Consider the following 17,467-nt stretch of genomic DNA (forward strand, 5'->3'; position numbering starts at 1 on the left):
CATGGCGTTCGATCATGGGCAATACCATCGTACGACGCGCAGCCTCGCTCACGATCGCTTGATCCCGAAACGTGGAACAACCGTACCGCATCTTCGCAACGTGCAGCGGTGTGTCGGTATGGCACACGTCAAGATGAAAGAGGAAAACGGAAAAACATACATACAGGAACGCCGGCAAACGGTACATAAAGGGAAAAAATTGAATCATTCACCAAAAAGCGCACCAATACACACACACTCATGGACCGCGGGAGCTGAATCATGGGAAGAGGGGAAGAAAAACTCCCGTTCGAATGTTGCTTCCATTTCGGTCGTTCGTTTTCTTCAGGGGTTTCGCCAAACGGGAGCGCACATACATACATACTTGTAAAGTGCCAAAAAAAACCAACGGGAGGAAAAGCGTGCGTATGTTTTTAGCGTTGTGAATCCCGGCATCGGGGTACCGGCGGCGTTCGGTTCGGATCGGTTTCGGGAGGCAAACAAATGGAAAATGGAAGAAAAAGTGTATAATTTTATTTTTAACCGATCATCGCCCTCCGGCTGCCTTTCGCCTCGCGGAGGACGCGCGCATCCGCCTGGCAGCATAAGCATTTTCGCCAACGAAGCCAGCGATCATGCTGCAGCCGAGCGGTGGAAAACACCATGCATATGCGCATGCTGCAAGTCCATCGTGGGCTGCCGGTTTCGCACCATTTCCATTGCTTCGTTCTCTTTGCAGCACAGTTGCATTGTTCGCTCGCTTTTCGACACGTTTTGGTGTCGATATCTCTTTCCTTTTCCCCGCTGCGATCAGAAACTGGCTGTTATCGTCGCTCTTGAGCAGGTTGGCTTGCAGTGTTGCGATGCAAACAATTTGACAAATCTTAAATTAATTCTATTATTAATACTAACGATGTTCAAAGCAACAGAGGATGATTGATTTGATCGAAATGTGGTTTAACCATTTTTGTAATTATTTTGAAACATTCTTTCATATTTGATACTTTTATTGAGTCCTCAAATGTCTCATAATAAACATAAGTTGCAATGAGCTTTCGAATGTATTTAGTCAAGGTTCAGCATTAAGACGAAATTAGTCACTTTAAAAATAAAACAAAACCTTTGCGTCATTTTATAACTTCAATTTGAATTACACCTGATTTTTTTGTTTTAATGCGCTATACATCTAACAACAAAATAGTTTCTCAAGTTTCGAATGTGAGGGTTGTTTTCTCTTGGCTAGAACTATTGTTATCAAACGTTTGTGGTATACTTAGTTCGTTATCGTATATTTTGTTTATAAGAAAAAAATTATAAACTATTTGAAAGCAAGTTTCTTATTCTTGGTTTGATTTCGCATCACAATTTTAGCCTCCTTTTTCTCTGACTTTACCAAGGGTATACCAATTTGAATAAAGCATCGCTTATTTATTGGAAAATATTTTAAAAATGTCTTTCTATCTTTAAACTATTCGAGCTTATCAAATCAAACAAAAAAATAAAAGCTTCAGTGAGTACCATCGTATTCATCAAAATAAATAGACTGATTTGATTATGGAATGGAAAATGAAAAACCATCACCCATGGCTAATTTTCCTTTCCTTTTCGCAAATTTCGGGGCAAGTGAGTTTGCCAAACGCCCGTACAATGATCAGCTGTAATCAATGGAAAATGCTAGAGTCATTCACATTCATACGGCTCATGGGCGACGACTCCGTTCGCCATCGGCATACGGATTTTCGCTCGTTCCATTCGCTTCGTGACGGAATGGCGGTTTTCAGGTGCGATTTATTTTCATTAGATAGCTGAAGACACACACACATACTCTTGTTCATACAACCGGAGTTTAGAAAAGTACATTCAAACATGCCACAAGGGGAAAAACCATTCGCGGAAAAAGAAACAAGTATAACGCTTGGACAAAAAAACCTCCAATCCGTGTCAAGCCGCAAACAACTCAAACGACTCTAGCGAAGGTAGAGACACAAAAAGCTCTTCATCAGGGACACATCGAATAAAAATGGTGAACCTGCCCGGGAACCGAAGCAACTTGAACCCGGTTTGCGGTTGAATTTTGATAGCGATTTTTCATTGCCTTCATTTGGACATTTTTGTTGTGTTGTTTCCGTTGTGAATTGTTGAACAGTGTGTGATGTTTCTTTTTTTCTTCAGACCGTTTGCTTCCACCAAACTTAAAGATAAAGAAAACGCTCGATGTCACCTCATTCCGTTTGCCCATAAATCCCGCTGACGAGCAAAGGTGCGGAAAATAAAAGAAAAACGTCGAGTGCGATCCAATCCGGAGACGATCGCTTCCATTTCCACGCTGGCGAGCGCAGACAGAATCAGACCGATTCGTTAAACTTTATGGGCTGCTGGGTGGAAACGGAATGGCGGATGAAGAAAGAGGAGGGGGGATCACCGAGGGGTGGGTTGGGGAAAATGAGGAAATTCGCAAAAAGTAATCACACTTTCGCAATTCGAATTTTTCGCCTTCCTATTTAATTTATCTTCATCTTTCTCCCCATCTCCAGCGGGAGGTTTTCTTTGCTTCATCCCCGCCCTGGCCGCTTCCACACACATACGTGTCATGTCTCCTCCTTCCCCCACGCCCCCTCAAACTTGGCCACACCCGTGTGTTTTTTTTTTTTTGCGCTCTTGCAACGAATCCCATTTCTTTCCTTCTTTCCTTTTTATCAATTAGATTAATTATAGCCCCCAAAACACCGAAAAACCGCTGAGCACTGGAGCGCCGGGAAACCCGGCTGAAGCATCATCATACTTCCGCGGTCGGGGTGTGTATTTTCCATTGGGCGGGTTTCACCTTAGCCTCTGGCCTGGCGTGGGAGAACCCCGGGGGTTGGCTGGGAGTGGCGGATGTTAGGCCAGGTTCGCTGCACTCGCGGGACTACACCACGTATGTGTGTATGTTGTACCTACTTGCAATTGAGAGAGAGCAAGGGAGCAAGAGAGGGTAAGAGAGAGAACAAGTGAAGATCGTCTCGGTGATCGTTTGGGTCAAACTGTACGAGATCGACTTAAAATAACGAAACACCGCAACATTTCCCTCGTGTGTTTAATGTTTTATGTATCTATCGACAAACAATTAACATTTTTATAGGAAAAGTCCTACATTCCTTCAAACTGTTAGGCAGGTCCAGCAAGACGAGCTGTACGGGAAAAAACACGGTTCTTTTCGAAACCATAAATGAAGTCCAAAAATTGGGTTTTCAACGCCTTGTTGAACACTGGAAGAGAAGCTTTCATTGTACAGTCATTTGAAAACTTTGGGCACTTTTTTTTGCTGTTTTTTGGCAATTTGAACTGTTCTCTCTATATAACTATCATAAATAATATACAGATTAACTAAACCTGTTTTTATATATTATCGTACGCGTTTCTAGTGTCGATTTCTTTATTTTAGTTTTAGTTCATTGAATAGATTCTCAAAGGTAAAATATATATAAAATTATGCTTTGTTGTATCGACATCGTCATGTGTGATACTTTCTAGTTATTTGTTTTTTTTTATACCTAACACAATAACCTTTCTATTGCTTCCAGATTTATGTTAATATTGTTACGCAAATATGAGAAATAATTTTCTTAAATATACTGCATAAATTCATTACACACTCGGTCTTTGATGGTAAAAGTAATGGCAAAGTTGACATAGTGAACAAATATTAGCATTTAAATCAAACATGAATTTAAAAAGTAAAACACAGATATAAACCTCAAGCACGCTCAGTAAATTAAGTAAAACAAATACTTACTAAATAAACACGGATCAGAAATGCTTCACACAATCAAAAGTTAGCAAATTCCTTTTTCATAAAACAAGTTTTAAACGTGTTGCACTTGAGAGGCACAGTTTTCTAATACTCTTTGACTCCAATGTACAAAGAGGATTTGAAGTTTGTTTATAGAAAATGATTTCGGGTATAATACAAGAAATTAACTTAAAATGCAATGAAAACTTGGAAATGTTCTATCTTATGTTTACATTACTTTCTGGATGTAAAACATGAATACTATATTCGAAAAAGGTTTAATATCACTTTTAAAACATTTAAAACATCGTTTAAGGTAGCAGGTAGTTCCATCCAGTTTTTTTTCATTTTCGGCCCTTTTCAGAAAACGTGTGCCAATCCCTTGCGTAGACGAAACCGCCAGAAAAGCCGGGATACAGAAGCAGACCAGTTTGGCGAGGGTCCGTGAGAGGTTTTCGGGGCCATCAAGCTGTAGTAGAGTCACATAACTAATTTACGATCTTTATCACATCTGTGTAAAGTATGTAAACTTGTATGACAACATTCTAACCACTTTTCAAATTTTTCGTTCTCCTACTACTACTTTAAATACTTTTAAAAGCAACAAACAATTAAATTCTTTTATTTCAAGAAACATGCAACAGTTTAAATGTGCATCTAACATCGAGCTACGTTGGCTAGAACTGGAGGAAATGTAAAGGTAGCTCGGCCGTCTCGGGTCTCCATCTCCTGACAAGACACCGACAGCTCCGCTGCAGCTCATCGGGCTGCACTCATTAGGCTTTCATCGGCGCTGCAGAAATAAACCCGCGGCCCATTTCAACAGTCTAATGCATCACCGGTGTTTCCTGCCCACCCCGCCACCCGTGCAACCTGATCCGCCGACCGTTGGGCGTGGAAAATCGCCTGCCACGTGCTCTCGACACTCATCCCCTCCCCCCGATCTTGGCCACTTCCTTCGCGGACGGCCGGACAGACAGCGATCTTCCGAGCGGCTAAAAGTGTCAATTAGGCAAAATAGACTAGACCAGAAGCCGAGTGTGTTGCATTTCTACTGCAACTGGCTCGTGTGTTGGGTTCGTTTCGTGCTTCTTCCGTCTTCTTCCGGCATGCATTTGTTTGATTTGGGTTTGTTTTCCATTTTCCACTCCACCAGAAAGAAGTGTTTATCTCTGTCGAAACGGCTCAAGGGCCGCCGGCCGGCGAGATGCGGCACGCTGAACTAGTGCTTACGGAAATCGGCATCGGTACGGGGAAGCAAAATGGATTTTTGTTTTAAATTCTTGCGAGAAGGGTGGGGCAGGGATGATGACAGGCAAAAGTGAAGGAAAATTGGCACACCCGATTCTAGGAAGAAAAGTGGAGCTAAACACGCGCATCTAGAACATCTTGGAAGAGCATAAGGCCCCTTGCACAACAAGTTGATCAACCGTATTACATCAGAGTACTTTTAAAGCGGAAGCTCAAGATGGCCTCCCGAGGATATTTCTTTTAAGTATTAAAAACGAGCTTGTTTTCACGTTACATTATGCGGATTGAGCAGCCTTAGGGGCCTACGAACCTTCAAGGCCAAGTTCGCAAGATTTAAACTTAAAAAGTATTTCAAAAAACTCAAGACCATTCCTTATTGATCGACATGTAATAAATTAGAACGGGGTCACTTTTACAATAACGTTTAATTTTACTGTGTTCTTTAAAAAATAATGCTAGGAACCATAACGAAACAATAAAATGAAAGTCCAGTAAAAAACAGAGTTGAAGACTAATGGAAAAATGTTTTACAGTAAACCAATTGCAAACAAGCACTTACTTGGCTCAAAACAACAGCGTTTTGGAATACAATATGTCCAATTTCTGAGCCATCCCTATGTTGTTTAATTTAGTATGTTATCGATTTCATATAAAACAAAATCAAAATGTTGTTAAAAGTTGATTTTTGTAGCAACTGGTAGTAGTTGTGTCAGGTAAATCTGTAAGATTAATTTCATTTACTGATTATTACTTTAAAAGTGGTATCCAGTTACCTGCATATTACCCCAGTATATTATACACTTTATTCTCATGACAGTATGACACTTTATTGGGCAACCACAATTCGTTTTCAAAGGGCGTGTCTGGTGCCACACTTGTGTGTGTTTGGTAGCACAGTAGCACACGACCCAACACTACGTGTAAGCCACTGACTTCTGTTCGTCGCTACGACTTTGGTTGCAATTACCATTCTCGAAGCACTGAAACCAAGCTTCCGGGATTGAAATCAAGCTTTCCATTGATGTTTTTTTCTCCCCACCCCACATACATTTGTTTTCCGAAAGCAGCATCCTAATCTATCTCCTTATCCACTTCTAATTCATCGCAAAATAATTTCATAGTATTGTGTGTTCCGATGGAACATTATCCGAAAGCAAAAACCTAAATCAATATATTAAGTCCACAAGCACTCCACATAGAGTACACCAGATGAGTCTGCACTTTAAAGGATGCTAATATCTCCTCTAAAAGACGTGGCACAACTTACCTTAGCAAACTTTTTGAATTAATAGAAGCACTTGGTCAGGGATATACAAAATACTTTTTGTGCAAGTTTTCAAAACTACATTTTAAAACAGTCCGTAGCAAAGGAACGTTGAAACTAAATCAAAAACAGTTGAAAAAATTGAACTGAAAATTCAAATTTGCATCACGGTTTCTAGTACAAAGCTGTGCTTAGAAAATCCAGGTTACTATATCGGTTGTGTTACTTTGTACAACTAATCTTGGTAGCGCCTGAATGTATGCAATTGCACAGTACGTTTCATTTTAAACGAACCGGTTGAACTGACAGTTTGGACCGGTGTAATAAGCTGGATTAAATTATTGAATTTCTTTTGCCCAATTTTGATAAAAATTTAACATTTAAGTTGACAGCAAAGAGCTACTCCAGATTAAGGATATCATCAACATTATCGAGACGTGCGTTTCACTGGCCTTTTGCTGAGCGCTTGTTTCAAGTGTTCGCATCGTTTTAAGGTCAGCATCCGGAGAAGTTGTTGTGTGCACGTCTCGAAATGATGGCCGATGCCTTGAGCTAACGGGATCGGTTGTATCACCTCGTTGGCTTTTCTTCTTTAATTCACGCAAAAATAGACCTAAATTAATGTTTTCAAAACGATGTTTAGTAGCAAATTTTACTCAAATTACATCCATTAGGTGTTTTATAAGACCACCTCAATTTTGCCGCCACCTGTATGTCAAACGCCACAAAATTGTCTTTCTGTTTGTATGACCCTGCACTTACTCGTATCGAATCGGATAAAACATGATGCAAAACAAAATTATCACTTCTACTATGGACAGGTTAATTGGGCCAATATAAATTTCTCTCACGCCCTGATGTCACTTGGAATGTATTTATCTGACGTTGACCTCTGGTTCATTCAAACTACAAGGTAGAATAAAAAAAAGCACAACAAAATGAAATAAGCCATCCGTCGCACCTTCGCCGCTCGAAGCCCACATTAGCATTAAACACCAACCCATTCATGGGCGTGCAAATGAGCTCACGAGTAATTCGCGACAAACATTCGCCTCCACAATGGCCAAATGGTCCCCGCGCTGCGACACTTCCTTTTCGTGCTATAGTTTTCTAGTTTCACCCCCGGCAGAATGAGATCACCGACGGAGAGCTGATGGATGAATAATTAATGCGTGTTTTGTTTTTATTCCACAAGCCGAAGGTAAAGCCATTTTGTCGTTTCACCACATTTCTCCAGCAGTGGCACCGCTTGGCGCGTGGATTCGGCTCATAATCAAATACATAGATGATAACATTAATTGGGCACGAAATTGTACAACCATTTCGCCAGGACATCCGGTGGCGGTGGAGAATGCGTTCGTCGGTCGTTCTGAGGTTACGGTGGCGACGTTTATTGAGGTCAATACTGGGAAAGGCCTTAGGGCGTGGTATGAAGAAGACGACAAGGAACTGTCAACGGACGATTGATACAGTTTTTTCGGTCAAAAGGGAACAACCTCTCCGATGACGTGCCAGTAATGTGCACTTATCGGAAGGAACGCACTTTCCGACATTAATATGTGATGAGACTATTTTGAGGAATCAATTTCCAAACAGCGGTAGAACCTATTGTTTGGCAAATAACAACGGAGTTCATTACCTTGTATCTAATCAAAATTGACCTACAATAACCCACAGGTGACAAAAGTTTGATTCATGTATTTTTAGCTGCATCATATGTAAAGTACGTATAAGAATTAAAACGAAAGAATTAAACAAAGACGAAACGAATTAAACAAAGTATGTTTGACAATTAAAAAAAAAGTATGTTGGGGGTCCGCGACAGCCGAGCGGTAGCGCCGGTTAGAAAATCGGCCCATGAGCGCCGGGGCTCACCACCTCGACGGCGTGGGTTCGAATCCCAACCGAGACCGGACCCTCCCCTGTACGAGAGGACTGACTATCCACGTACAACAGGGAAACAAGTCTCGTAAGCCCTTAACGGGTAGGCATGACCAAGAGGTCGTTACGCCAAGAAGAAGAAGTTTGACAATTAAATAAACAAATCTCTTTTACACAACTTTTTAACAGCTTTGTGGCAACCATTTCAAGTGTAATGGTTGCTTTTTGACTAAAGTAAACGATTAAAAGTTTCATTTTTGCACTTCTATTTTTTCATCTTGATTTTCATAGACTATTCCTGCAGTTTTATTCGAAGTGATCGAAAGCCAACATAAGTAAACCCTTGGCCAAGGAGATTGGTAGCAACCATGTTATTTATCAAAACCCCAAAAGTTTTGGAAAAACTAGATGTTTTGATGTGGGCGCTGGATTTCCAATACATTTTTTATTTTCCTTAAAGTCAAACTACCTTGTATTTTGCTCATTTTTACGTTAAATTTTATAAAAAATATGAAAAACTAGATACAAAAAATAACCCAAGGGTATTTACCTAGATTTGATATCAAATATTAAGCAAGAATAAAACAAAATGGTAGGCACTTTATCATGCCGTTCAGTATCACATAGAATTTATTTCATTTGCAAAATGGCATGGAATTTTCTTTCTTTTTATTTGATCCTTCACTTATTAAAGATATTTTGTTTTAAGACATAGCAGATGAACTAACATGACGCCACACTCTTCCATATTCTGCCAGTCACATTAATTAAATCAGCAACACTAACTCTCTCCCAGCATGTGTTTATTTTTCAGAATCAACCTGAAAATCCAAACCAGAATAACCTGTATGGACATACCACTTTACCGATGACATCATAGGCTTGGTTTACAGTTTCGCCCGATTTTGGTCACAGAAGGCAAAACGTGTTTCTGATAAGATATAAATAAACAGCAACTTCTACTTACAGCATAATTGAGCTGTGTTAACAAGTTGAAAAGTGCATCTAAATATTTCTTTTTTTAATCGATATTTTCCACCAAATGTTGTTTAACCTTCAACAGAATTTCGTTGTTTCGTTCCGTTGATAAGGGCGCCATGTTTGTGATTGCAATGTTTAAGATTATCCCTCACAATTCCATTAAATTGTTGTTTGCTTCAAAACAAACACAAACCTGTATTTGTAAATAAACATTTTGCCGTGAATCAGCATGGCTACCAGTTAAACTTCACTTACCTTCCTAACCCATCTACCATCCGTCTACTCCTTGACCAGGAGATAGACGAACCTGCAATGGCCAAAAAGTAGCGGACCTGCGGACGCTTCAGGACTGACGTAATGCGAGGTGACATTCGTCGGTGCATAATTTTTAAATGAATTTGAACACAGCTGGAACTGAAAGCAGCCACGGTGGTGGGAGGGTTTGTTGAGGAGCGGAAAATAAAAATAAAGTTCCCCGAGTACTGCCCGCGCTCCCTTGGCGTTCTAGGAGTTGAGTTGATTGCGAGCCGGCAAAGTAGGCGATGACCGAAGGCCACAGAGACGACGCCGTCTTGGATTCGCCCAACTCCACAAAATAACTCCACAGCTCCACAAAAACGGCTCCCCGTCCCTTCAGCTCTTCCTTTCACCTACCTTCCTACAGATCGTGTCAGATTGCCAGCAAATAAACAAATATCGCCACTCTCCCCAACCCAACAACATGGCGTCCGGTTCGTGCTCGAACTGCGAGGCTGATTTTTTCCGAATTTGGCGCTTTCGGCTTTATTTGGACAGAATGTCGTCGCTCCCCTCTACGGAGCACTTCTGGAGGGCGCGGACAGAGGGGAGCGGAGTATTGTATACCTCGCCTCGGTCTTTTCACGCCGACGTGACGTGTCGTGTGGCATTAGTGAGCCGCAAATCCAAATAAAACCGATGACTCCATACCGTTTCCGATGGCTCGTGGGACATCGACGGTGGTGGGGAAGCGGTTGTGTACCCACCTCGCTGCACTGGTCCCATGTTGTTCCAATACATTGATTTATGCATGATCTTTGGCTCAAGCAATGAAACGAAACAAGCCGGGTGTGTGCTTCCGTCGTGCGCCTCATGACAGTGGGGATCCGATGCCGTCAGTAGCCGGTGGATCCATACGCTCAACACACGCTCCGGGAGCTCCAGGGATGCGTGCTCTAGCACCACTTTGATTCCTATTTGTTCCGACAGTCATCTACGTATCTGGCTAATGTAGTTTCTCGCTTGCCTCTAGTGGCAGATCGGAGCGGAGATTTTGAGGTGGATGAAAGGCAACGAACGAATGCAGCGAAGAAACGAAGACAGTAAGTAGACAGAGTTCCATTTGGATTCCGCGCTGTTGGGTGCGTCCCGGGCGAGACCTTCACAGTGGATGGAAATGACGCCACCATTAGGTTGAAGATTTCCTACTGATCTTTAACTATACATATGACATCCGATTGTGGATAAATAGGGCGACAATCAGAAATAAGTAGAACGGCACATACAAGACATTAAAGACTTCCAAAAGCAATCGTATCAAGATAGACAAAAATTCTGAGTAACTTAACAACTTCACATATTTAATCATTCAATACAGCGATCACTTCGTGAGATAGAAAGAGCAAACTGCAGAATTTGTAACATCGCCGACGCCACAATCCATTAATCACCTATTAGTACCTCTAAGTAAGCGGTTCCGTATGCAACATAGTCGAAACCCTTTTTCTATCTACCCCATTTGCGTGACGTTTAACAAGCGTGTGGGTTCACCGCAGACAAACCGAACCAAGTGCACTCCTTCATCATCCCGGACGGCTTGCAGATTTCGCGATTTTTATATCTCGCGCCATTAATCATTCGCGAGACTGGCAGACGTGCGCGAACAGGCAACGGTAGGCCCTTGGTCCTTCCCTTATACGCCTTCCTAAAGCCGCAGATGATGGCGGCAAGTCGACACATGTTCCAAGCCGCCCCACGATCGTCGTGAACATCTGCAAATGTGCTCCCTAGCGCCTAGGCAGAACGATCGCGCACCGTCGCGTCTAGGGCGGATTGTGCCGCATTTCTCTTCACAAGGCACTTGAGTTTATCGTTTGCGGAAAAGTGTGCTCAGGGAATTTTCTTTCGATGGAGGGTGCGTGGAAAATTCCTTCCATCGCTGCAGTTTCGCCGACGCTGTCGCATTGGATCGAGTGTTCGAGAGGTCCGCGGATCGAATTTTCGCACTCTCGACCTGCCATAAATGGTCTTTTCGCAAACCACCTACGGAACGCAGTTACGATCGGTTTTTACCGTTGACAGAAGGTTAGGAGTCGTAAAAAAATATGGCCTGCTAGGAACGAGAGATTATGAGGGCGCATGATTTGCATATTAGCTGCATAACCGAATGGATCTCCACAGTAGAGATCGAAGCAGAACAACCTTCGGGCGAGTTCCATGAATGGGTCAACAGTGTTTGGTGCTTCACTGCTTCCAGCGAACTCAGTGTGACAGCATCTTCCCTGGAATGCCTCAGCCGGAGTCAACTCCTCAACCTCCAACCGGCATATGGAGAGAAAGCCGTCGAACCCGCACAAACGTGCTCACTGTCGTACGGTGGAAAGAGATTGTGCCAGTCGCCGTTTGGGGTAGGATCGTAAATCGCAATTTATTTTTGGGGGAACCTCTCGCCGATGCACCGGTTTCAGGTCCTAACGTTGGCTGCAGTTAGGTGTCAGCGTGTGTGCCACAACACCGGGATGGAACTGAATTAAGTTACTTAAATTCCGCTCGCTGCGTTGTGCTCGTATTAAATAACTCCCAGCCGAGCGAGTCGAGAGTCTTGGGGCGCCTGATTCGGCGGAACCCGTTGTTGCCCCCAACTCCAAGTGTCGGACGAAATTGGTTAAAACTCTTAATTGATTTTTACGACCTTGCGCCGGGTTTCGCGGCCGGCCGGGAACGAGCCGAAGTAATGGCATGAATAAATTGACGCCTGTTATTTAAGAAATGCCCGGTCGCTGTTGAGGGGAGGGATAGTTCTCCATCACGCCGGAGGGAGCGGAATCTGAATAATTCCCAATCAAAGTGAGTAGCTTTTGATTCCCCAATTAATACTCCAAGTCAGAAGTGGATCTGATTTTCTGAGGATAAAAGAAGTAAAACAGAATTCTGGCGAGTTGCTTGAAACGATCAATGTTTAATATCTCATATACTAATCTATAGTAAACCATTTCATATTCTTAATCCTCATAATACTCTTCATTTCAAATACAATACAAAAAATCTCCAAAATATGTTACTGATCTTCTACCTCTCGCGACTATTCCAGCAATACACACCCTGTAGTTTCTCCCAGGCCCGACCTGAAATGTCCCTACCTTACTTGTCACTGCTGGGCTGAGGCTGCAGCCTCCCGTTGGCACAGATTGTATCGCGTCAGGTTCCGCGGACGGGACCAAAAATCGATCTCGAAACATCTCGGCCCGATGTCGGCTCGAGCCAACCAACGCACCAGCGCTGGAATGCCCGAACCTTGGCCGCGAGTGCCTTTTACGGAAGCTTGGCCCCGAAACCGAAAACAGTAAAAAAAAAACGGAGCTTTCCCTTTCGATGGGTCGCGCGAAATCGCAAAAATCCCCTTCCCACCGGGTCAAGCGCCCAAACCCGCTGCAACAACCTCTGGAGTGTGTGTATGTGTGTGTCTTTTCACCAAGTAAGGCCGCCAAGACTTTCTCGCATCGTCCAACGCACCATTGCGAATGGGTGAAATTGTGCACGTCTCTCATCTTTGACACTTGAATACGGGGTTCGACTTCCTTCAGCCACAAAATACATCTTCTTCTGTTATTCGATGTCATCAACGTCGAGCTTTGTGCGACATCTATTACCAGCGAGCACCTTTTCGCCCACCCATTTCCCATGACCCCGCGACCTTTGGGCCCTATCCGTACAAGGAGCGAAATGGTGGCCTCACTTGGAAATGGAACCCCACGAAGGTAGCCAACGTTTGGAAGAAGAGAAAAATCACCAAAACTCCAACGACATCTTCAGCTTTCGATGTTTTTCTCCCAAAATCGTTTAGGAAGACGTCTTTCAGGTGACCTCAAAGAGAAGGTTGTCTGTATCTGTCTGTGTTAGTGAATCAAATAAATCATTTTAAGATACTTTGGTTTGGAAAAAAAATTACATAATTCCTCTTAGTAGTGCGTCTTAGCCGACGCTCACGTTTATAAACTAGTGTTCTACCTTAGGAATAGTTAGGCGCGATTCGTTCATATAAATCTTTCAGAATCGATTCAAGAATCTTTTGGGATTCCAATCTTAAAACATGAATGAATCTTCATGATTCTTACATTGGCATGGATTAAGTAACCAAAAATCAAAACAAAAAAAGGGTATCTCTTCCCATTTTTTGGACTTTCCTTTACTGTTATTTTAAGATTATTGAATCTTCGGGATTCATGATTCTCTTATTAAAAGATTCACGAATCTTTAAAAACCAGCAAAAAGTCTTTGAGATTCATAAATCTTAATCGCAATTACAAAACTCTATTGCAAACTCTATTTTTAAATCTTCTATCAATCTTGATAAAACCTAATTCCGAACCAACATAAAGAAAATAAATACTCCCATTAATAAGTCTGTGGCCAACATTTTCCAAACAAGAATAGGAAAACGGACTGGCGTGAGTTATGTGCTGTCACCTTCTCTAAAGCATAATGCACAATGTAACTGATGTAACGTGAAAAGAAACGAGGGCCATAAACTTTATGCTAACGAACACGTAACCTACCGTGACAATTTTCCTTCAGCAGGTATGTGTGAGTGTGTGTTTGTTTTTTTTTGTCCATATGCACCACGCTCTCTCCGTTATCCTTGTTTGAAGGGCTCCGTTTTTCAATGCTCTATGTTCGTGAGTAATTTGGCGTAATTAAATGCTGTCAGGTATATGCCATGATAGCGAGTAGAACCAGATTTTAGTGACCAAAGCCCCCGGGAAAATGAGCCACAAAAAAAAGGAAAACGACCGAGGACGAGCCCTTCCGAAGAGAACGACAAAAACCTCCCATTGAGAATTGCGGATACGGTCGCTACGCGCATGCCACACCGTAATCGTAATTGGATGACTCATCCGCATGTCGCAGGATCGCCGGACGCGTTGTGAGGTAATGAACGTGGAGGAAAAGGTGGGGAAAGTGGACCCATTGCATTCTCGGCCGTCCCAAGTCGCACCGGATGACGTCGTCCTGTCTCGCCGCCAGGACCAGCCGACTCTCATCGTGGCTTCGTAGGGCGCGCGGTGAGTGGAGCGACGCCTAGACGGAAAATTATTTCCTTCCACCACCAGGGGGAGGGATTTTGTGTGTTTTTCCGTGGCTTTTGTTACTACCATTTACCGTGATCGATTTCCCTTCCTTATGGATGAAAATAAAAATCCTTCCCTCCATGTCGCCATGGGGAGTCCAGCGACCTGGAAAAACTGGGAAATCCTTGTCGTGAAAACCTTCGTCGGCTACGGGGCAAATGAACCACAAACACAATCATGTACTGCCGGGTGGGGAAAACGCAATACCACTAACGGAAAAATCAGGACAAAACGAACCATGTTTGAAAGTTGTCGCTCGCCTTAGCAAAGTGAGAGTGAAAAGGAAATACGGTTCACTTCCGCCCTTCGTAGGACCTTCTCTTATGCAACCACCTGTCTTTCCCTTATTTTTGGTGCATTATTTGCTGCACTCGTGGAAGTAAGTGCAGGAAGAGGGCGTCGGGACTGACTGCACCCGCTCGGATGGCATTACGGCACGTGCCACGCCTGTTTAGTTGGCATTGTTTTATTTTTAAAACGGACTTTCCTGCATTGCGAATGGCATAATTTTGGCATCGCAGCAGCAGGAAGCACTTTGAACCTCGATTCCAATCTTGAAAGGGTGAAATTAATCTATGCGTCAGCTGAAATGCACCGAAAAACTTGGTCATATTTTAATTGCCCCTCAAATGGAATAATTTATCGTTAAAACAGGACAAAAAACATGAGCTGAACAATTTTTGAAAAAAGGTTTGCCACCCTGAAAGGATGAAAAAATATCCGACAATTCACCCTTGGCTAAGGAACGTGCTTGTTTTCATGTTTTCCCCACACTTTTTCCTGCTCCATTATCACATTTAGCACTTTGCCGTAAGTACACGACGTGCCCGTGGGTCTTCTGGGAGAAGTCACTCGAGCCCGAAGACTTCGAGCGTTTGCGGGACGATAAAAACACTAGCTATTACCCTTGTTTGTCCGGGGGGGTTTGTCATGGTGCAAACTTTAACCCCCTTGCGGGGATCGTAAAATATAACAAAAACCCTTAAAATACGCGCACGGTACGTCCTGTCGGCAGCGGTTTTTGTGTGCATGCAGCCGAAGAACTCGGTTACTTTCAATATTGATTTTACCGTGCATTTTATGCCAGTTCATGTGCAAAAACCAGCGTGCATGGGAGAGTTTTGCACAAGTGCTCTTTACAGGAAACTGCGATATCAATCAGCAAACAATTTCAAGAACAAGAAAATGGTTCAAAATCTGCATACGAAGCGAACACAAAAGGGGAGCACGTCACCTTCAGAAAATTATATTTCTACAGCATGGAAGTACAAATTTAAAACCGATTTGTTTAGCTTCCTTCATTATTTTATTTAATGGATCAAAATGTTATTTTAAATGAGAATTAAAAGGAAAATCACAACGGAAAACTTAAAAGGAAGTAAAACTGTTTACAACTGTCAGCAATGGGAAAAGCAATTTAATAAACTTATTATTGTTCTAGAACATATTTGTTTAATTTTTAAAAATAATATTCTCACAGAGAAACCGAGCAAGGCAAGTAAGAATGTCGAGGAAGTATTAATCTGGCTGTTCATACAAAAAGAATATTATATTCCAGGTTCTTTGTATTTTTTTTATGATATTAGAGGGTAACAGTACCAATAGTGACGCAGCTAGTAATATAACTAAAAGTATGATGTAATTTATAAGCGTCAAGAACACAATATTTTACATAATTATACCGATTATGATTGAAATTTGACTTTTCTCCTGAAAAACATCTATTTTCATCATAAAAAATACATGAGAAAAGCGTATATTTTTTCCTAGTTGGTTGTTCCTATAATGATGGAGTGGTTCCAATAGTTGTGGTATCATGTACCTATAGGTTGTACAGAAACCTTTGGAAAATACTGAATTTATTTTGACTGTAAATTTGTTTTGAAGCATATTTCAAACGGAGCGCAAAACTAGTCATATAATAATGCATCGTCTAGGTCATAGACCAATGCATTTGCCTAATAGACCTCTCATAAACCAATGCATTTTGCAGCCTTAAGGGACTCATGGTATATCTGACGAATACTTAAGAAATTTACCATATTAGTACAACCTGTTTGGAAAAATATTAATTTTGGAGCCTTTATCTATTACGGAATGGGAAGGTTTATCTTTCGAATACTCCACAGAAGATTAACGAATATTTCATACAAGAACAAAAATCTCTATTGTATTTATTTTGTCGTAGATCTATGGTTTTATTCCATTACAACCACTATTTGTACTAGCAACACTATGGGAGCACTTACCCTAGATAATTTGCATAAATAAAGAAAAGAACCAGTTTCCACTCAATTTGATCATAACACACGCTTCAACTAAAAACTGTTCCCCACAAAACTGATCGATTTTCGTAATAGCACTAAGCCCTTTGAAATGTCAAGAGAACAATTAGGGTCGTTAATTAAATCCACTCTGCAATAACGAATAACATTTCCCAACACTTTTAATAGCCTTCGCAAAATATGACAAAAAGTGATCAAAAATTCAATCAAAACACTAGGCGTTGGGGAAGTTCTAGTGAGATAATTGCCCTCCCACGGCCAACGTGAAGGTACGTCTGTCAAGCATAAATATTTAATCGCAACGTGGAAGCCCTTCCATCTCTGCCATTTGCACACTTCAAAGTGCTGCGTTTTATCGCTCGGCAGTGCTTGGTATTTGTTTTTCTCCGTTTTTTGATGATTCCTTCCAACGACGACGAACAAATTGGAGCCCTGACCAATCGCGATCCCAGATACAAATCGTCCGCCAGCGCGACTAGCGCCTCGCGTTCGCCATTCCGTGCACATCAATAAAACATTATGTCCATCCCCGTGTCCCAACTCCACTCCGGTTCGCCCCGTACAACCCCCGGGTCGGGGTCGTTTCGTTTTGCATAGCGTTGGCCGTCCTACGGAACAGAAAGAACCTGGTCTTCGTTCAGGAAGTTCACATCGGAGTTCAAATTGCCAACGCCCGTACACGGGCCGG

The sequence above is a fragment of the Anopheles coustani genome, chromosome 3, assembly GCF_943734705.1.
Source record: "Anopheles coustani chromosome 3, idAnoCousDA_361_x.2, whole genome shotgun sequence".
In the NCBI taxonomy this organism is placed as follows: domain Eukaryota; kingdom Metazoa; phylum Arthropoda; class Insecta; order Diptera; family Culicidae; genus Anopheles; species Anopheles coustani.